Source organism: Ceratotherium simum, chromosome 15 (genome assembly GCF_057802395.1).
Source record: "Ceratotherium simum simum isolate JZ-2026a chromosome 15, ASM5780239v1, whole genome shotgun sequence".
Taxonomy (NCBI): Eukaryota; Metazoa; Chordata; class Mammalia; order Perissodactyla; family Rhinocerotidae; genus Ceratotherium; species Ceratotherium simum.
The window spans coordinates 25031584-25053642 of record NC_141914.1 but is presented as its reverse complement, the minus strand read 5'-3'; the positions used below and the strand labels follow the sequence as shown (position 1 = coordinate 25053642).

At 42.2% G+C, this 22059-nt stretch overlaps 1 protein-coding gene across 1 annotated transcript in view; it reads left to right on the top strand.

Annotated features, from left to right (window-relative positions):
• Positions 1-8549: 8549 nt before the first annotated feature.
• MYLK (myosin light chain kinase) overlaps positions 8550-22059 on the top strand; it is a 264120-nt gene continuing 250610 nt past the window's right edge. Inside the window, exon 1 of the mRNA XM_087439713.1 lies at positions 8550-8733. The gene's annotated coding sequence lies outside the window, so the exon portion shown is untranslated. The remainder of the gene's footprint in view (positions 8734-22059) is intronic.

Here is a 22059-nt window from a genome sequence, read left to right as displayed (position 1 = left end):
CCACAGTATTTTTCAGGTTAATTGATATATTTCCTAGAACTTTGTGCAAACCCTTTTGATCTCCAGTCACTATCCAGAGTTTGGAAGGACCGTACAGTCTAACCCCTATTAACTCTCAAAACTGACCAGCCAAAGCTCCCTTCCAGGACAGGACTCCACACAAAGGAGAAATTTTTGGAAGTGGAATAAAATTGACATAATAGGGCAGGATACAAAATCAACAAACAAAAATCAGTTGTATTTCTATATACTAGCAATGAGCAATCTGAAAAGGAAATTAAGAAAACAATTCAATTTTTGATAGCATCAAAAAGAAAGAAGTACTTAGAAATAAATTTAATCAAAGAGGTAAAAGACGTGTATACTGAAAACCACAAAACATTGCTAAAACAAATTAAAGAAGACCTAAATAAATGGGAAGACATGCTGCATTTTTGGGTTGGAAGACTTAATATTCTGTTCTTTTTGTGTATGTGTGTGAGGAAGATCAGCACTGAGCTAACATCCATGCCAATCCTCCTCTTTTTGCTGAGGAAGACTGGCCCTGAGATAACATCCGTGCCTATCTTCCTCCACTTTATGTGTGATGCCGCCACAGCATGGCCTGACAAGCAGTGCGTCTGTGCCCGGGATCCAAACCCAGGCCACCAGCAGCGGAGTGCGCACACTTAACTGCTACACTGCAGGGCTGGCCACAAGACTTAATATTCTTAAGATGACAATACTACCCAAATCAGTCTACAGGATCAATGCAATCCCTATCTAAATCCCAATGGCAGTTTTTGAAGAAAAAATTAAAAATCCTAAAATTCAAATGAAATTTCAAGGGACCCCCCCCAAATAGGCAAAACAATCTCAAAAAAGATGAACAAAGTTGGAGGTCTCACACTTCATGATTTTAAAACTTAATACAAAGCTACAGAAATCAAAACAGCATGGTACTGGCATAAGGACAGACAGACATACCAATGGAAAAGAATAAACCGTCCAGAAATTAACCCTTGACTATATGGTGAATTGATTTTTGACAAGGGTACCAAGACCATTCAATGGGGGAAAAGACAGTCTTTTCAACAAATGATGCTGGGAAAACTAAATATCCACATGCAAAGGAATGAAGCTGGACTCTTACCTTATACCATATACAAAAATTAACCCCAAATGGATTAAAGACAGAAAAGTAAGAGTTAAAACTATAAAACCTTTAGAAGAGTATATGGAAGAAAATCTGCATGACCTTGGGTTTGGCAATAGTTTAAGTATGACACAAATAGCACAGGCAACAAAAGAAAAAATAGATAAGTTGAATCTCATCAAAATTTAAGACTTTTGTGCATCAAAGGACACAATCAAAAGAGTGAAAAAGCAACCTATGGAATGGGAGAAAATATTTGCAAATCATATATCTGACAAAGGATTAAGATCCAGAAAATATAAAGAACACCTATAACTCAGTGATGAAAAAACCCAACAATCCAATTAAAAAATGGGCAAAAGAATTCAAAGATATTTCTCCAAAGAAGATATACCAATGATCAATAAGCACATGAAAAGATGCTCAACATCATTAGTCATCAGGGAAATGCAAATCAAAATCACAATGGGATACGCTTCACACCTGCTAAGATGGTTATTATCAAAAAGACAGAAAATTAAAAATGTTGATGAGAGACTTCCAGTTTCTGGTCTGGCATGTAAGAAGTTTGGAAATCTCCATCCTAACAACAAATAAAAAGCTGAATAAAAATCCACAACTCTTCTTAGATCTGTAAGAGAAGTGATCTCAAAGGGCAAACTACTATTTCCAATATTGGAGAAACAGACAGGTGGATACAGATAATCACAACTTACCAGAGCAGAAACCCATGAGCAGAAACCTCCACAGGAACCAATGCTAGGGGAGGAAAAACCTGAACTGTAATTGATAAATTGATGGAAGCTCAGTGTGGACAAGTCTGAGAGTTAAAAACTTCAGGGAGACGCAGATATGAAGGGTAGAGGGGCCCACACTTTTGTGAGTTTTACCTCCAGTAGCTCAACTTGGTTCTCACAGTGAATATCAGAGAAAAGAACAAGGGAAACAAATAGAAAACAGTAACAAATATGGTACTATTAATCCAATGATATCAACAATCACTTTGAACATCAGTGGTCTAAATGCACCAAATTAAAAGACAGAGATTGTTCAAGCAGATCTAAAAACAAGACCCAACTATATGTTGTCTACAAGAAATCCACTTTATTTATTTATTTATTTATTTATTTTTAAAGATTTTATTTATTTATTTTTTTCCCCCCCAAAGCCCCAGTTGATAGTTGTATGTCATACCTGCACATCCCTCTAGTTGCTGTACGTGGGACACAGCCTCAGCATGGCTGGAGAAGCGGTGCGTCGGTGCGCGCCCGGGATCCGAACCCAGGCCGCCAGCAGTGGAGCACGCGCACTTAACCGCTAAGCCACAGGGCCAGCCCAAGAAATCCACTTTAAATATAAAGATGCATATAAATTCAAAGTAAATGGTTGGAGAAAGATATACTATGCTAACACTAATCAAAAAGAGTAGGAGTAGTTATATTAATTTCAGACAATGCCAACTTCAGAGCAAAGAAAGTTATCAGGGATAGAGAGGGGCATTACATAATTATGAAGGGGTCAGTTCTCCAAGAAAACAGAACAATCCTTAATATGTATGCACCTAATAACAAAGCAACAAAATACATGAAGCAAAAACTGATAGAACTGCAAGAAACAGATGAATCCACTAATATAGTAAGAGATTTCATCATTCCTCTGTCAGAAAAGGATAAATCAGCAGGCAGAAAATCAGTAAGGACAAAGTTGAACTCAACACCACCATCAGTCAACGGGATATAATTGACATCTACACACCTCTTTATCTAACAACAGCAGAACACAATTTCTTCTTAAGCTCACACAGAACATTCACCAAGACAGACCACATTCTGGACCATAAAACACACTTTAACAAATTTAAATGAATAGAAACCATACAATGTCTGCTTTCATACCACAACGGAATTAAACTAGAAACCAATACAGAAAGATAGCAGGAAAATCCTAAAATACTTAGAGATTAAACAACACACTTCTACGTAATGGTTCAAAGAAGAAATTTCAAAAAATTGGTGAAGATGTGGAGAAATTGGAACCCTTGTGCATTGCTGACGGGAATGTGAAAATGGCGCCAACACTATAAAAAGAGTGTGGTGGTTCCTCAAAAAGTTGTAAATAGACTTACTATATGATCCAGCAATTCCATGCTGAGGTATATACCCGATACAGTTGAAAACAGGGACTCAAACAGATACTTGTATGCCAATATTCATAACGGCATTATTCACAGCAGCCAAAATGTGGAAACAACCCAAATGTCCATCAACAGATAAATGGATAGATAAAACGTGGTATATACTTACAAGGGAGTATTATTCAGCCATAAAAAGGAATGAAGTTTTGATACATGGTACAGCATGGATGACCCTTGAAAACATTATGCTAAATGAAACAACCACACACAAAAGGACAAATACTGTGTGATTTCACTTATATGAGATATGTAGAATAAGAAAATTGATAGAGACAGAAAGTAGAATGGAGGTTACCAGGGAATGGAGGGAGGGGGTATCTGGAATTATTGGTTAATGTGTATAGAGTTTCTGTTTGGGATAATGAAGAAGGTCTGGAAATAGATAGTGGTGATGGTTATACAACATTATGAATGTACTTAATGTCACTAAACTGTACACTCAAAAATGGTTAAAATGGTAAAATTTATGCTATGTATATTTTGCCACAATAAATAAAGTGAAAAAATACTGACACGATAGGGACAACAGAGTTGAAGGAAAAAGAAGAGCCAGATAAAAGTGAGTGAGGGTGGGGGCCGGCCTGGTGGCGCAAGCGGTTAAGTGCACACACTCCACTGCTGCAGCCTGGGGTTTGCCGGTTCGGATCCCGGGCGTGCACCGACGCACCGCTTGTTAAGCCATGCTGTGGCGGCATCCCATATAAAGTAGAGGAAGATGGGCACAGATGTTAGCCCAGGGCGAGTCTTCCTCAGCAAAAAAGAGGAGGATTGGCATCGGATGTTATCTCAGGGCTGGTCTTCCTCACAAAAAAAAAAAAAAAGAAGTGAGTGAGGGTAACAAAACCAGGAAATCTCAGAAATCCAGCCGCCAAATTTCTTTAACACTACACAGAAACAACAAAACGGGAGTTCTGTGAAATTAGAAAAGCTATCTGGACTAAACCTCCTTCTAAAAGTTCAGGAAAACAACCTTCCTGTCAAAATGAGCAACAGAAAAGTATCAAGATCAACTCTCATGCAAAGTTATTTAAAAAAAAAAAAAGGGAATAAGGATTAAAACAAGATCCCTACAATGAAAATTTGCCAGAAAGACATGCCTCCAAACAGATCAAAGCTATAATGTCCTAAAAAAGCTAAAAGACATTGAGAAAGTGACGTAAGAACAACAAACATCAGAATTAGAGAAACTCAGAAATTGGATCAGAACTCAAAGAAGAATTAGAATTGTAAAAAAGCATTTGAGAAATGAAGATTAAACTATAAGGAATACAAGAGCAAATGCACACAACAAATAAAACCTTAAAAGAAAGAGAAGGTAAAAAGGAGGGAAAGTTTTAAAATAAAAAAGAAATGAAGAGGGCCGGCCCCGTGGCTTAGCGGTTAAGTGTGCGTGCTCCGCTGCTGGCGGCCCGGGTTCAGATCCCGGGCGCACACCGACGCACCGCTTCTCCAGCCATGCTGAGGCTGCGTCCCACATACAGCAACTAGAAGGATGTGCAGCTATGACATACAACAATCTACTGGGGCTTTGGGGGCAAAAAATAAATAAATAAACTGAGTAACACTTAAAAAAAAAAAGGAAATGAAGAAAGCAATTAAAAGGAATTGAGGGAAAGTGACAAATATTGAAGATGGGCAAAAGAGATCCATCATACAGATAACGGAAGTTCCCAGGGAAGCAATTCAAAGCAAGAGAACAGAATAAACATAAAAACTGTAATTGAATAAAAATTTCCTGAAGTTTAATATATATAATATATATAGAAATTTAATATATATATTTGAAGCTACCTTTTGAAAGAACACACTGTCTACCTGGGAAATATCAAACCATAATGACCAACAGACATAATCTAGTAAAATGACTGGACTTTAAAGAAAAAGATAAAGTTCTTTGAGTATCTATGAAAAAAGAGTATATAGCTTATAAGGGAAAGAAAAGTAGACTATATCAGACTTTTTGACAGCAGTGCTTTATGCCATAAGTGGCAAACCATATTTAGGATTTTCAAGGAAAAAAATGGAAGCCACGTATTTTATATCCAGCAAAACTGACCTTCAAGAATAAATGGCATAGACATACTGTAATCAACATACAATAACTCAGGGAATACTATTTCCATAAGCCCTTCCTAAGAAATCTATAGAGGACAAGCTTTCAGACAACCAAAATGATTAGATTAGAGAGACATAAGAAACTAATGGTGAGCATTCAATATATATTTACCTATAGAACTAAGATTAAATGAGAAAGATGATAGTTGCAATGGCTATAGAAGCTAACAACTATTAGAGTACAACTATAATAAAATGAAAAATACATGCAAAAGTTAACTGTTTTCAAGAATCATAATTGTTAGTAGCAGTATTAATATTGTTATTTTGGGATTATTGTGTGTTTAATGTGAAATCAGCATGTTAGTAAATCGGGATATTCTAATTTCATTGTCCCCTATATCCTTGAGAATCAGAATTCTCCATGTGGAATTTCTTCAGAGATCCTGATGTCATATAGAAGAGGTTATTTAAAAACTCTGTCATCCTGAAATTGAATTAGAAATCTTAATATGAACTGGTGAAGTATTCCATCCTAATTCTATCTTTTGAAAAGGCCTAGAAACAGTTACCAACCTAGTAGCAACGAACACCCCCTACTGCCCATATTGTCATCTTGAAATATTAATAAAAGAAACTAGAGCTTCTTGGAGAAATGGCTGATTTCAGGTCTGAAGCAGCAAATTTACAAGATGAGCTTGGGACATTTTGTCATATCAGGTACCAAGAAGCTACCTACTGGCCAAAGATGGGACAATTTGAGCTTTCATGAAAATTAGAATTGCAATAGATTGAAACCCATCAAATGTATTTATATCCATGAATTTATAACGACACTAGGAAACCTAAAAAGTCACCTTCTGAGGATGACAGAGAACCAATTCATTATCTTAAAAACTGGGTAAATTAAAACAAAGAAGCGAATATTTATCCAGACTTTCCTATATGAACTTATGGTAACTAAACAGTAGATGAGAGGAAGCATCTCCTTATAAACTTATTCAGCTAATAAATAAAAACAAAGTAATACAATTAAAATATCATTTTGCAACTCTCAATGAATTCATGGACATAGGAATTGAAGCATCAGCAGCTGCTAACCTCAAAAAAGAGCAAAACCGGACATCATGTTCCTCTTGATGAAAGAACACACCACCGCCTATAGTCTCGCCAAAGGGGTTGAACCTCAGTCTGATGAAGCCTCTGACTGTCTGCCAATTAGCAGGAAATGCAGAGGACAGAGAATATGCTGAACTGTCCTCTGAAAGTGCAACTCCCAGACTGTGAAACTCCACAGGTCAAAAGGCCTAAGTTCTTGAACAGATAATTGTAACAAAAGACTTAAAAGGTCACATCAAGTTTCCAAAAAATAGGCAAGATGCACTCTTGGGAGACAACACTGTAAAGAAACTAGCAAAAATGATTATATAAAAGGCTAGAGGTTACTTTTGGGAGGAGGGTGATGGGGGGCTGTGATTGAAATGGGGCACATGGAGAGAGCTCTGGAGTGGCTGGCAGAGTTCTGTTTCTTGATGTAAGTGGTGACTACGTGGATGTTTGCCTCATAATAATTCACCAGTCTATATATTTGTTTTGTGTGGCTTTCTGTGCTTGTGTTTTATTTTACAATAAGAAGCATAACAAGTACTCCTTTACCTGGAATAAACAATTTAAAAAAAAGGAAAGCGTCCAAGTGAAGAGATCAGGAAACTCTACAAAATAAAAATAGCTCAGTCAAGGGCAAACTAAATATTAGGCAAGCCAAATAAAAAAAAAGAAAAAAGAATTTTAAAAGGGCTTTGTGGGTACCCTCCAAACCAATCAGAGACTCTTAACACATAACAAAGGGAAGCTGTCAGAGGAACCCTGGGGCTAAAGTTTCAAAGCTGGAAGATGCCTGAAAAAAAAATCCCACGGAGCCTCCTCATTTTACAGATCAGAAAATTGAGGTCCAGAGACAGCGAGTGACCCATGCACGCTCCACAAAGCTAGTCCCAGAACCAGCTTTAACACCCAGGTCTTCCAATCTGGAACTTTTCCCACCATAGAACAGACTTCGCTTCCTTTACATTTGAATTCTTTTTTTTTTTTTTAATTAAAGAAGTGGCTGAATTGAACATTTTATATTTCTCCAGAACATTCCCAAGATAACGTTTTAAATTGCATTCAAGGTTGGATCTTCTTGGGAGGAAGAAGATACAGAAATGCTTTCTCAGAGCTGGGTCTGGTTAGCCTGACAGCAGAGTTGGGTGGGAAACCCTGGTCTGAACCTTCCAGCGACTGTCTCTAATTTTAGGGAGTTCTCTCTCTGCTTTCTACAGCCGCTTCCCCCCTTCTCCCTGCCGCTTGCCTCACCGTGGTCTCGTCGCCTCTCGGCTAAGTGGACGTAGATCATACTTGCACCTTGACTGTATGTTAAACTCTGTCCTAAGCGCTTTACCCGCACATCCCTGAGGCATCTGGATTATCCCCATTTTAGAGATAAGAAAACCGAGTAGCAGAGGTCGTAAGTAACTTGCTCAAAATTTTGCAGCTAGAAAGTGAGGGGTAGGGTTCTCAACTCCAGAACCCGCATTTTTAAGGACGACATTATCCTGCCTATACAGTTTTGTCTTTCTTCATTTACTGAACAAAACTGCACGTTTTGTTTCTAATTTTGAAAGCGAGCGGGTTAAGTTTTGGACGATACTTTGTCCAGAAAACAAAATGTATTCATTTGGGGGATCTACTCGAGTCATTGTCCATTTTAATAGCCACATCAAAGAAAAAGAAAATTAATTTTCAAGTCTAGAGTTTTCCCGGTGTGTGGTTCTCTGTTGTCCTGCATTGAGTGGTCTTCCAAGGGAAAATACAAAAAAACAACTGGAGAAAACACCCTGACCACCACCAGCGCGGTGTGCGAGGAGTCGGGACCGTGCGGGGGAGGGGGGAGGTGGACCCGCGTCCGGCGCTCGGTTCCGCTCCGGTTTCTGCGTCTGGGCTCCCGGGAGGAGAGCGGGTGGGCGTGGCGGGAAGGACGGCAGGTCCATTCCCTGAGCGCTATGCAAATGACATGCAAACCAGCGCGTGTGAGCCGGAGTCTGCAGTTGGAGTGGGGACCCGGGGCGCCGCGCTCTCCGCCGCTCGCCCTCATGCGCGTTCGCCCCTCGCTCTGCCACTTGCTCGCTCTGTCGCCGGGCCGCTCGCCCCTGTCCCGCCCCGCCCCGCCCGGGACGCGCCTCGCCGGCTCCCCGCGCCGCCCGCTCGGCAGCAGCGGCGGAGTGAACGCTGAGCCCGCGCTGCGCGCCCGCAGCCGGGGCGTCCCCGCCGAGCGCGGTGCCTCGGCTCCCGGGCTGCCTTCACCGCGCGGGTGAGTGAGCCCGCCCCACGCTTTTGTCCCGGCGCGGCCCCTGGAGTCACTCTCGGAGGAGGGGGGTCGGGGTCAGGACCCTCCCTCGGAAGCCTGCCCCCGCCCTGTTGGAGAGGGGCTCTTACGTGCGGCGAGGAGTTTGGGCGGGGGCGGGAGCGGGGGTCGGCTGGGGGGATGCGTAAGAGGACGACCCCAGCCACTCCAGGCAGCCCGGGTTTTCTTCTGGGGAGGCGAAGTGCTTGGGGACAAGTGATGCACTTGTCTCTATAGGCATCATCTGAAGGGGGTGTCTTTGATTTGAGGGGTGCAAATTGCCTCTAGCCCCCAAAGAAGAGAAGTGCGCTCTTCTCTCAGCTCCCTAGCCCCTTGCAGAAGGACTCGGTGATGGGTGACGGCAGTAGCATGGGCGGAGGTGCCACGTGAAGGTCCTCCCAGCCCAAATGTGAGTCCAGGAAGGTAGGGCGGTGAAGGCGGCCGCGGGGTCCCAAGCCAAACTGGGCCGTCGGGAGTTGCAGTCTGGCACTCACTCCCAGCTCCTTAGTGAGGCCCCGCTCCTGCTCTGCCTGCGTCGCTTCTACTGGGGTGCCAAGGTTGAGGGACCCTTGTTCGAAGATCATCGCGGTTGGAAAGTTTTGGATAAACTAATTCCCAGGAGGTGTTATCTGTCAATGGTTGAGGGAGAGCCCTCCCTGGAACTTGTGGCTACTAACACCCTTCAAGACCCAAAACACTGAACTTTTAGGAGTGGTATTGCAAGTGCGAAGATAGGCTGATGGGGAGAGGTTTTCTAGGATCTTTTCTGGTTGGGGGGTGCACCCTCTATATCATAACCTGAAGGAGGAAGACCCAACTCCTTTGGGGCCTAGAAGGGGTAAAAATCCATGTTGCAATTCAGGGAGCGGGGTGGGGTGGGGGGTACACCTGGACGGTGGGCATGGTGCCAGGCCTCAGGCACTATGGTTTTCACCATCCCTCCTCTCCCCAGGTGCAAAGAGCAGAGTATGTGCAATGTCCGTCATCCCTGAGCCCCGGGCCAGCTTTCGGGTGCCTGCTCTAGAGCCACATCCCCCTTCCAAGTGGGGCTGTAGGTTCTCCCTGCCTTAGTGGAATCCCTTTTGTTAAAGTGCACAACTTGTCAATAAATTATTTCCAAATGGGAAGCTTGAGAGGACCATTTTGGGAACCCCTCCATACTTCAAAGCATCAGGTATCCACAGTGCAAGTCTCTGGGAGAAGTGGAGGTGCTTCTGGTAACCTTATTGGGTTCCTGAAAGGTATTTTGGGGTTTTGTTTTGTTTTGTTTTACTCACTCTCTTTCCCTCTTCCCCTCTACTATCTCCTTTCTTTCCTCTTAAATTCTTGCTCTCCTTCCCTTCTGTCTTCTGTGATCCTGTCTTAGTCTCTTTCCCTTCCCTGCACACTGGGGGGACTGTGGAGGGTGATGCTGCTGGTACCACAGAGCCCTAGGCCAGTGTGGAATGTTCTCTCCTGGTGCCCAGAGTGAGCTTGCCCCTTTGTCTCCTACCTTCAGTGGACCAAGAGACTTGAGCCAGAGCAAGTAGGAGCCTGGGCAGTTGGCCTGGGGCGGGAATGGGTATTGGATGTCGGATGCTGGATTGGGTGTTGGGTACTCTGGGGATTTGCACAACAGCCTTTTCACCAGGATTTGCATGTCTATCCCTTCATTCATTAATGATGTAAAGGATGCTGGTCCTCACAGACCGCTAGGCCTTAGCTTGGAGAACCACCCCATAGTGGTGAAGGAAATGTGCATTTTGTTTCTTTTGTGTGGTCACTGGCTAGCTGAGGAGGCGGGTAGCCCGGGCCTTGGAGCAGTTTTTCTTTGTGTGAGGTTTGCTGACCCTCTCATCAGGAGACTGTTTCCCCAGGGGCCAGATCTCGAGGGACATGACAGAGCACGCTAGGCCCTTGGGAACTTTCTGGTCTAATTGGTAAGGTCAGGTGGATCCCCCTGCTTCCTGGAGCTTAGACAGACTAGCGTAGTCACTAAAGGGCAGGGCCCTCTGGCTGGCAGTTGCAGGGGAGTCTGCTAGGAAGGCTTGTCAGAAAAGGAGTGTGGCCCAGGTGGTGCTGAGAGGAGAGAGGCCTGTGTGGGGCCAAAGGTGGGAGAGGAGTCTTGGTCTCCGCTGGGGAGGTCTTGGCCAGCCTCAGAGGAATAGATTGTGAATGATCAGGGGTCACTGTCTACTCAGTGCCTACAAGAATGACCCCTTGCTTTTCTCCCAAAACGTGAATCTAGAGTCTGTGAAACAGAACTAGTTGGTTTATTGGCTCTTTGCCTTTTAAGAGGTTCAGGGGGTAGCAATTTGAGAATGCAGCCCAGCCTGGGGATAGGGGTCCAGAGACCCCCATGAACATGTGGAGTCTTATTTAGTGTCTTTCTGAGAACAACACTTCTTGATATTCTGGAAATAACATCAAGGCCACTTGGATGCCTAGCTAACTGCCCTTACCCCAGTTCAAACCAATACACGCATGTTGGGAAATTGTCCATTCTTAAAAGCTTCCTGTCCTATCCTTTCTATAAATGTAGTAGAATTTAGAGAACAGCTCTTAGAAAGTAACCTTTCCTAACAGAAGACATTGTCCTCGCCCAACTTGACTCTTGTGTCATTTTCCTCTGATTGACAGAGAGTGTACCCAGAGGGCCCAAGGTTGGACTATCTGCATGGAAAACATACCAGTGGACACTTGGGTGGCATGTGGGCTCACAATCAAGGAACCATCCAGCAGCAATTCAGAGTGAGGACATTGCAGATGTCACTAGGATAGGGCTCCGTGCTATGTGACTTCTGTCTCCTTCCCTTTACTCCCCCAGCCTCCTGCCCCACAAGCACAGCAAGGTGAGTGTGCTGGACCGGGGTCTGCTGTGGCAGCCACTCACCTCTCCCACTGTGCCGTTCCGCAGATGAATTCTGTCTATTGAGTTTTGGCTTCACACTTCTCCGTTTGTTTTAAGCCAACAGGTTGAGCAAATGCAGTTCCCCTTACAATCTCAAGGTAGGTGGACCTCGCTGTTTGTCACTACGGACCCGCAGATGTGTCCTTCCTGCCTTGTGTGTCCCTGGTGTGCCAGGGCAGCAGCCTTTGTGACATGGACAGTGACAGCTAGTCCAGCGGGGCTGGGGCAGGAGGGGGCCCAGTAAGAATTGCTCCCTGTTTGCAGCTCATAGGGACCAGGCTGGATTTCCAAATGCTCACACCACTTTCTTCTCATTGTCCTCTTGCCACTGTCCCTTGGTGTCTGAGGGTGAATGCTCACAGTGGACACCCCACTGGGGAACTGTGGGAATTTCTGTGTAGATCTGGCTTCTCGAATTTCCCAGTGTTGTCCCATCCCCCCACTGTTGGAACTTCCATCTCCCTTTCTCCCCTCCTCTCTTTCCTTGAGTCCTGAGTGCAGAGCCCTCTGGAGATAAAAGAAACAGGATGAGGAGAGGATTTCCTTTTCTTTCAGCTCTGCTTCTTGATTTCCGCCCCCAACTCTGGGCCCCCAGATCTGATGGATTTGTTAATTTGCTGATTTGTTAATGCAGGACCTTATGAGTTATTTCTTATGATCTTTTGGGAATCAAACACCTACAGTTTTTGAGCTTTCATAGTTGAGGATGCTATTTATCTTTTTTTGTTTTCAGAGATTGAGATTTCTGGTAGAGAGTAGCTGTCCTTCAGACTTCTGGCAGGAGGAAGCCGTGTGAGGGTAGAATGTGGTCTTTGGTGTTAAACTGGGGTTCAGAGCCATCCCGTTCACTGATGGCTGGAGGTTCTTGGGCGTGATATTTAACCTCTATGAGTGACTTCAGTTTCCTCATATGGCAATGAAGCTGCTTCTAAAAATTAAATGAACGTGTGAATATAAAAAGACACAGAAGAAGGAAAGCTATTACCATACATAATGGGTAGTGTTCTCTCTGTCTGTGGAATGACCTGTATATCAGCCAACAAACAGTAGTTACAGACGCTCCTTCTAGCCCTGTGGAGGATTATGAAACTAAGGCAGTATGCCCAAGAGATTTGGGGTCTGTATGGGGAAACAGCTAACATGTGTGAAGTAATTAGAAAACAAGGACAAGTTCTGTGGTACAGACTCAATTAAGGGACTCAAGGGTGGCAAGAAATTCAGGGGCTGGAGTGGTCAGGACAGGCCTGAAAGATGAGGAGGAGGGAGGGTGGGCACTGGCTCCAGAAGCTCTCAGCTCCTTCGTTGGAACCTGGTTCAGTACCTTTGACCCTGCGGTGAGCTCTCAACCATGCAGGCCTGCTTGTCCTGAGATTTATTTTGGGGGTGGTTTTCATTCCAGGCCTGTTTTCCTTCTGCTGCTCAGAATATTCCTAGAACAGTTTTGTTTTAATTTTATACTGGATCAAAAATAATGAGAAGGAAATCTACAGCTGGAGTGAAAGCCCAGTTCCACGGAAGGCTTGTGGGTTCCCAGGGCACTGTGTTCTTTCTCATGCTCCATTTACTGTAGCTCCTTTCCGGGTTCTGGAATGGCAGGGAGACCAGTCCACCTGACACCTGCGTTAGACTGAGGTGGAAACCCTGGTCTAAGAGGCCAAAGGATTGGGGAGCAGGACCGGAAACAGCCAGAGTTCTTGTGACCTGACCCTGATGGAGGATGGTGATGGGAGTGGGAAGGCCTGACCTAGGCCAGAGGAACGGATGCAAATTGGTTCCATCATCTGCTCCACCCGTTTCTCCAGAGTCCTTGAAGGCTGTCCTCTTTAGTCTGAGGATCCCTGGGGAGCAGGGATGAATGTTCCTCCCTTTATCTGGCCTGACTGTGATCACTGCCATCTGTCTGCCTCCAGGTACCTTGTATCTGCCCACACGAATTCTACCTACTCTTAAAGTCCTAGTCCCCATCCCACCTAATATCCAGACTCAATACCCGTGGCTGACACTGTATTCTGGGTCTACTTTGACTCTGGAATGCACCATCCATCACAGGAATTTTCTCCCTTATGAACAGTTCAAGGTCTGGCCGTCTCCACTGACCCTGGCAGGAGTGTTATTCTCCTTTTCTGGGGCTAGTCTAGATGGAATGTTGTCTAAGGCTGTGTGAAAAGCCAGGAAGAGGCCAAGGTTTGGAGTCAGCTCCAGGGCTCTGCATGTGCATCTGTAAATGGGGAGAAGAACCTCTTCTCTGCTTCCCTGAGGAGGCTGTGGGCAGGTGGACAAGGGCTCGGTAACCTTTACTTGTGATACAGTTGTGAGGCGTGGTGTCCCACTGAGCCACAAGCTCCTGAGGGCAAAGGCCATGGTTCGTCTTTGTGTCCTTAGCCCAGGGCCTGACCCACCACAGGTGCTCGGACATCTGGGTTGAAAGACTGGCTAATGGGGTGAATGGAAGTGCTCAACAGAAGATTCTGAGGGGTTTCCCATCTGCTGCTCCGTAAGAAGGCACTTTCCATTCATTTGCCTCACTTCAGTTATGTTTTCTTTATGCTTGGGTGTAACCTCATCCTAATTTTTCTCCTAAATTTATGCATTTTCCAGCTAAGTACTAAGTCTGTTCATAGAACATGCCTAAAATGGACCTATTCCTACCTTTTCCCATTATCCAGGTTAAGTTGCCAATTGATATTTTCGTATTAGTGTCAGCAGAGTGATCATTTTTGTAGTCACTCAATTGCTAACACTGTGGAAATGAGTATGTTGATGAGGAGGCAACAGGTTGTTTCAGTGCACCTCGAGGAACACAGCCCATACCTGTAATTTGCCTCTCATTACTACCCAAAGCTCTGTGTTCACAGTAGGGCCTCATAGGGGACATGATACAATTAAAGCAAGTGCTACTGATTTTACCCCATGGCGTTTCAACCAGTGCTGTTTCAGGGCGTTCTTGGGCTTTGTGTTGACATTGGACAGCCACCTAGGGCACCAGCTGGTCATAGATGACCACAGCTGCTCAGCCCCTCCTCCTGTGGGCGTTCTGGTTATCCCAGACAGAATCTCTTGCTTTAACTTTCATATTGCTGTTGCTCCTGACCAGGCCTTCACTAGCTCACATTTGGAGTATTAACTCTGGCCTCTCTGGCACAAATACATTTAACACTTGATTGCTTTATTAATCTTAAAGCCTAGTCTAACTGTGTCACTCCACCTTCAGAAACCTTCAGTGGCTTCCTGCTTCTCACAGGACAACCTTAACCTGAAGTTCAAGGGCTTTCATAATCTGACCTCCAAGCCAATAAGAGTTGTTAACTTACTGTTCCTGAACCCGACTTACACTTTCCTGTCTACCTGCCTTGGACTATGAGTTTATTCTCTCCTAGAATGTTCTTCACTTGCCTCTTTGACTGACCAGTCCTTCTTTCCTTAAGTATTTGTTCAGGGAATGACTTAAGTTCCTAATAGCTGTCAGGCACTGCCCCAACACAGAGGCTGCCTCTGACCTCCTTAGCTTCAAGTTCTCGTCCTTGTTTGAACTTCTGTAGCAAATTCTTTTGTCCCTACAAAATTCTTTTGATGGTGACAAGTCATATTATTATGGAATATTATCTTTTGTTTCATTTTTTTCATGCTAAAATTTTATACCTATAACTGCATTGAAAAAACTTCAAGGGAAGGACATGCCTAATGCCTCTATTTCCTCATAGCAGTGGTTCCAGAACCAGCTAATAACAAAATCCCTTTTGGAGCCTTGTTTGCAAAATAATCCATGCCTCCCCAGTCCCCAGCACAGACTACCCAGATGGGGTCAGGAAATCTCTGTTTGTACAAAGCTCCCCAGGTGTTTCTTGTGTCAGTTAGATTTGGGAATCAATCTTGGTTGATTTTTTGTTATTTCTGTGATTTGTGTTAGGAAGGATTTTTTTTTTTTTTTTTTTGTGAGGAAGATCAGCCCTGAGCTAACATCCATGCTAATCCTCCTGTTTTTGCTGAGGAAGACCGGCTCTGAGCTAACACCTATTGCCAATCCCCCTCCTCCTTTTTTTTTCCCCCAAAGCCCCAGTAGATAGTTGTATGTCATAGTTGCACATCCTTCTAGTTGCTGTATGTGGGACGCCACCTCAGCATGGCTGGAGAAGCAGTGCGTCAGTGCACGCCAGGATCCGAACCCAGGCCGCCAGTAGCGGAGCCGCGCACTTAACTGCTAAGCCACGGGGCCGGCCCCAGGAAGGATTTTTTAAAATTGACAGAAACCGACTCAGGCTAGCTTAAGAGAAAAAAGTAAAGGTGATAGTTGTGTGGTAAAAGGGGATGACATTCCATATTTTCTTGATTCCAAGTTACCATAGGCTGTAAGATTCATATCACTTTATAGTTTCTCAGGAAAAAAGCACTTCCTTTAGTATACACAACTTTAGAAAATTTTTTCTCTTTTTTTGTGAGGAAGATCAGCCCTGAGTTAACATCCATGCCAATCCTCCTCTTTTTGCTGAGGAAGACTGGCCCTGGGCTAACATCTGTGCCTATCTTCCTCCACTTTATATGGGATGCCACCACAGCATGGCCTGACAAGCGGTGCCTCAGTGCGCCCCTGGGATCCGAACCCGGGTCTCCTGCAGCGGTGCACTCTCACTTAACTGGTACGCCACAGGGCTGGCCCTTTAAAATTTTCTAAATTACAGTATACCTTTATTCGTAAAATTGTATAACACTTCTCCATTATCATAATCAAAATATTAAGATCCTTTTTTGTTTTTGAGGAAGATTGGCCGTGCGCTAACGTCTGTTGCCAATCTTCCTCTCTTTCTTTTTTCTCCCCAAAGTGCTGGTACATAGTTGTATATCATAGTTGTAGAGTTGTAGCTCTTCTGTGTGGGACGCCGCCTCAGCATGGCTTGATGAGCGGTGAGTAGGTCTGCACCCAGGATCCGAACTGGAGAACCCTGGGCCGCCAAAGCGGAGTGTGTGAACTTAACGCTGCACCACCCTGCTGGCCCTTATTAAGATCCCGTTGAATTGTGTTTGTCTATCAGAGTTACACGTAATTTCAAGATGAAATGCTGTTTTCCATAATCTGTGCTCATGATTTTTGAATGTTGACCCATCCTTGAATTCCTGGGATAAATTCTTGGGTAAATACTTGGTCTTGATGTATAGTTGTTTAAAAATACCATGTTGGCTTTGATTCTAATATTTTATTGGGCTTTTTTTGCATTTATGGTCATAAGTGAGATCAAACTATGAACTGCCTTTGCTTTTCTTCGCAAATTTTGTACATGCCCATGATTTTGACATCTTTAGCCCTTTTAGGATTGACAAAATAATTCTGAGGAATATTAAAGTATATCAAAGTTTTGTCTACATTTCCTTTAGGTTAAACTTATAGTTCTGGTTTTCCCATAGGTAAACAATGTTGCTAAAAGTTAAGTATCTTGGGGCCGGTCTGGTGGCGCAAGCGGTTAAGTGCGTGCGCTCCACTGCGGCGGCCCAGCCCGGGGTTTGCCGGTTCGGATCCTGGGTGCGCACTGACGCAGTGCTTGGCAAGCCATGCTGTGGCAGCGTCCCATATAAAGTGGAGGAAGATGCTCATGAATGTTAGCCCAGGGCCAGTCTTCCTCAGCAAAAAAAGAGGAGGATTGGCAGATGTTAGCACAGGGCTGATCTCCTCACAAAAATAAATAAATAAAAGTTAAGTATATTCTTCTGAAAGTTAACTGGAAGCTTTGAAAAAATTATTGTTCAGTACCCAAATGACATGTATTGCAAAGTGTCAGTAATACAAACTTCTCCTAGCTTTGAAAAGTTTATGCTTTATTCTGATAAATTTGGCAGTTTCTACTGCCTTTTGATTCCATTGCTTGATAAGTGGTAGGCATTAAGTACACAATAACTTTTCTTTTCAATGCTGCATCATGATGGAATCTTTTTGAAGACATTTTTTATTTCTCATTAAAGAAAAATTGAGGTATAATTTACATACAGTGAAATTCACCCATTTTAGTGTACAATTCTGAGTTTTGACAGACATATAGAGTCATACAAGCACTACCACAATCAAGATACAGAACAGTTCTATCACCCAAAAAAATTGCCTTGTACACTTTTGTAGTCAACTCTTGATCTGCAGTCAACCACTGATCAGTTTTCTGTCCCTATGATTTTGCCTCTTTCAGAATGTCATATAAATGGAGTCACATGGTTTGTAGCCTTTTTAGTTTGCCTTCTTTCACTCAGCACAATGTGTGTGAGATTCATCCATGTTGAGTGTATCAGTTGGCCATTCCTTTTTGTTGCTGAGTATTATTTCATTGTATGATGCACCACAATGTGTTTATTCACCAATTGAAGCACATTTGGGTTGTTTCCAGTTTGGGGTGATAATGCATGATTCACTCTAAATATTAATGTACAGGTTTTTATGTGAATATAGATTTTCACTTCACTTGGGTAAATAGCTAGGCGTAGGATTGCTGGGTGGTATGGTAAGTGTATTATAATAAAATGCCAAACTGTTTTGCACAAGTGGCTGTGCTGTTATGCATGCCTACTAGCAAGGTATGAGAGTTATAGTTTCCACATCCTTGTCAGCACTTTGTATTTGTCAGATTTTTTTAAATTTTAGATATTCTAATAGGTATAGTTTTATCATTATGGCTTTAATATATATTTCCTTAATAACTTATGATGTTGAGCATCTTTGTTATTTGGCTTATTTACCATCTATATATCTTCTTTGGTGAAGTATCTGTTTAAATCTTTTGCCCGTTTTATTGGATTTTTTTCCTTATGGTTGAGATTTGAGATATAATTCTTTTTATATTCTGGACATGAGTCTTTTATCAGGTACATGTTTGGCAAATATTTCCTCACTGTCTATGGCTTGTGTTTTCATTCTTTTAACAGTATCTGTTATTGCAAAGCAAGAAGTTTTTAATTTTAAAGATGTCCAATTTATTGATTTTTAAAATGTATACTTTTGGTGTTATAGCTAAGAAATATTTACCTAATATGAGGTCATTAAGATTTTCTCCATTCTTTCTTTGCAATGTTTTATAGTTTTAGGTTTTATATTTAGGTCTGATCCATTTTTTTTTTTTAACTTTTATTTATTTATTTATTTATTTATTTATTTATTTATTTATTTATTTATTTATTTTGTGAGGAAGATCAGCCCTGAGCTAACATCCATGCCAATCCTACTCTTTTTGCTAAGGAAGACCGGCCCTCAGCTAACATCTATTGCCAATCCTCCTCCTTTTTTTCCCCTTTTTCTCCCCAAAGCCCCAGTAGATAGTTATATGACGTAGTTGCACATCCTTCTTAGTTGCTGTATGTGGGACACTGCCTCAGCATGGCCCAACAAGTGGTGCATCGGTGCACACTCGGGATCCGAACCTGGGCCGCCAGTAGCGGAGCGCGCGCACTTAACCGCTAAGCCATGGGGCCGGACCCTAGGTCTGATCCATTTTGAGTTATTTTTTGTACATGATGCAAGGTATAGATAGAGGTTCTTTTTTGTGTATAAATGTCCAATTATTCTAGCACCACAGTGAAAAGACTATCCTTCCCCTAGTGAATTGCTTTTGAATCTTTGTTGAAAATCAGTTGGGCATATATGTGGGTCTATTTCTGACTATTCTGTTCCATTGGTTTTTGTGTTTATCCTTTTAGCAATACCACACTATTGATTATTATAGCTTTATTGTAAGTTGCAAAATCAGGTAGTATGAGTCCTTCAACTTAGTTCTTCCTTTTCAAAATTGTTTTGGCTGTTCTAGATCTTTGCCTTTCATATATATTTCAGAATCATCTTATTGGTTTCTACATAAAATCCTGCTGGAAGTTTGATTGGTTTGGTATTGAATCTGTAGATCAGTTTGGGGAGAATAGACATCTTAATAATATTGGATCTTCCAATACATAAATAAACTATATTTCCACATTTATTTAGGTCTTCTTTGATTTCTTCATTAATGTTTTATAGTTTTAGGATATAAATGTTGAACGTATTTTGCTAGGTTTATAGCTATGTATTTCATAATTTTTGGTGCAATTTGTAAATGGCACTTTTAGTAGAATTCTGTTTTTAAATTCTTCATTGCCAGTATATATAAAAACAATTTGTTATTTTAATGGGTTTTTTAAAAATTTAAATCAGAATAAAGTGCAGCAAAGTATGTACCTACAGAATTTGGAAATTAATATAATTAGTATATAATTATTAGCAGTTAACCAACAAATAAAAATATGTAATTTAAATAATTTAGGAGGCTAGAATATAGAATCAGTTTTCAGTTCTCCTCTGCTTCTTAACTGTTTCCTTGAGTTTTTTTTTTTTTTTTTTTTGCTGGGAAAGATTCAGCCTGAGCTAATATCTGTTGCCAATCTTCCTCTTTTTTCCCTCCCCAAAGCCCCAATACCTAGTTGTATATCCTAGTTGTAAGTCCTTCTAGTTCTTCTATGTGAGCTGCCCCCGTAGCATGGCTACTGACAAATGAGTGATGTGGTTCCGTGCCCAGGAACCAAACCTGGGCCGCTGAAGCAGAGCGCGCCAAACTTTAACCACTATGCATCAAGGCTGGTTCCTGAGGTTTTTTTTTTTTAACAATTGATTTTTGTGTATTGATCTTATATCTTGTGACCTTTCTAAACTCATTTATTAGTTCTAGTAGCTCTTTTGTAGATTTTTTGGAATTTTCTATATCGATAATCATGTCATCTGTGAATAAAGACAGTTTTATTGTCAATCCAATTTGATTTTTATTTGTTTACTTTTGCCTTATTCTGCTGGTTAGGATCTCCAATATGATGTTAAATAGGAGTGGTGAAAATGGACATTATTTCCTTATTTCCAATCTTAGGGGTCAAGCATTTAGTCTCATACCATTATATTTGATGTTGGCTGTAAAATTTTTATAGATGTCCCTTTTCAGTTTGAGGAAATTCCCTTCCACTTCTAGTTTGCTGAAATTTTTTGTCATGAATGGATAATGATTTTTTTTTCAAGTGATTTTTTCAGATCTATTGAGATGATCATATTTTTTTTTCTTTTGTCCATGAGTTGGCAAACTTTTTTGTAAAGGGCAAGAGTCTTAGCCTGTCCAGGCTGCAATAACGAAAACCACATACTGTGTAGCTTGTAAACAACAAAAATTTATTCCATTCCTGGAGGCTGGGAAGTCCAAGGTTAAGGTGCTAGCATGCTGACATTTAGGTGAGAGCCCTCTTCCTGGTTCAGAGGGAGCACCTTCTTGCTGTGTCCTCACATGGTAGAAGGGGTTTGGTGGTCTCTCTGGAGCCTTTTTATAAGACTGTAATCCCATTCATGAGGGCTCCACCCTCATAACATAAGCACTTTCGAAAGGTCCCACCTCCTCATACCATCATCTTTAGGGGTTAAGATTTCAACATATGAATTTTGGGAAGACACAAACATTCACATCATAGCAGCCAGACAGTAAATATTTTAGGCTTTGTGGGCCATAAGATCTCTATTCAACTCTCTACTCAACTCTCATAAGGTCTCTACTCAATGACTCACCTCCGCCATTGTAGCATGAAAACAACCATAGGTAATAAATAAATGAATGGACGTGGCTGTGTTTCAGCTTTTGCCTTTATTTACAAAAACAGATGGCATAGTTTACTGACCCTTGCTTTAGTCTATCGGTACGCTGAATTGTATTAATTGATTATTTTTTTTTGTGAGAAAGATCAGCTCTGAGCTAACATCCGTGCCAATCCTCCTCTTTTTGCTGAGGAAGACCGGCTCTGAGCTAACATCTATTGCCTGTCCTCCTCCTTTTTTTCCCCAAAGCCCCAGTAGATAGTTGTATGTCATAGTTGCACATCCTTTTAGTTGCTGTATGTGGGACGCCGCCTCAGCGTGGCGGGAGAAACGGTGCATCGGTGCGCGCCTGGGATCCGAACCCGGGCCGCCAATAGTGGAGCGTGCGCACTTAACCGCTAAGCCACGGGGTCGGCCCCCTGTATTAATTGGTTTTTGAATGTATAACCAGCCTTACATTCCAGGAATAAACTCCACTTGGTCATGATATTATATTAATCTTTTTATATATTGCTAGATTCAATTTGCTAACATTTTGTTGAGGTTTTTTTGTGTTTATGCTCATGAAAGATATTAGTCTAGTTCTCTCTTCTTGTAATGTCTTTGTCTGATTTTGGTGTTAGGGTATTGGTTGCCTCATAAAATGAGCTGGGAAGTGTTCCCATCTCTTCTGTTTTTTGGAAGAGTTTGTATAAGATTGTTAATATTTGTTCTTTAAATTTTTGGTTGAATTTGCCAGTGAAGCCACTTGAACCTGGAGTTTTTTTGTGGGATGGGTTTTAACTATAAATTAAATTCTTTAATAAATATAGGGCTATTCAGGTTATTTGTTTCTTCTTGA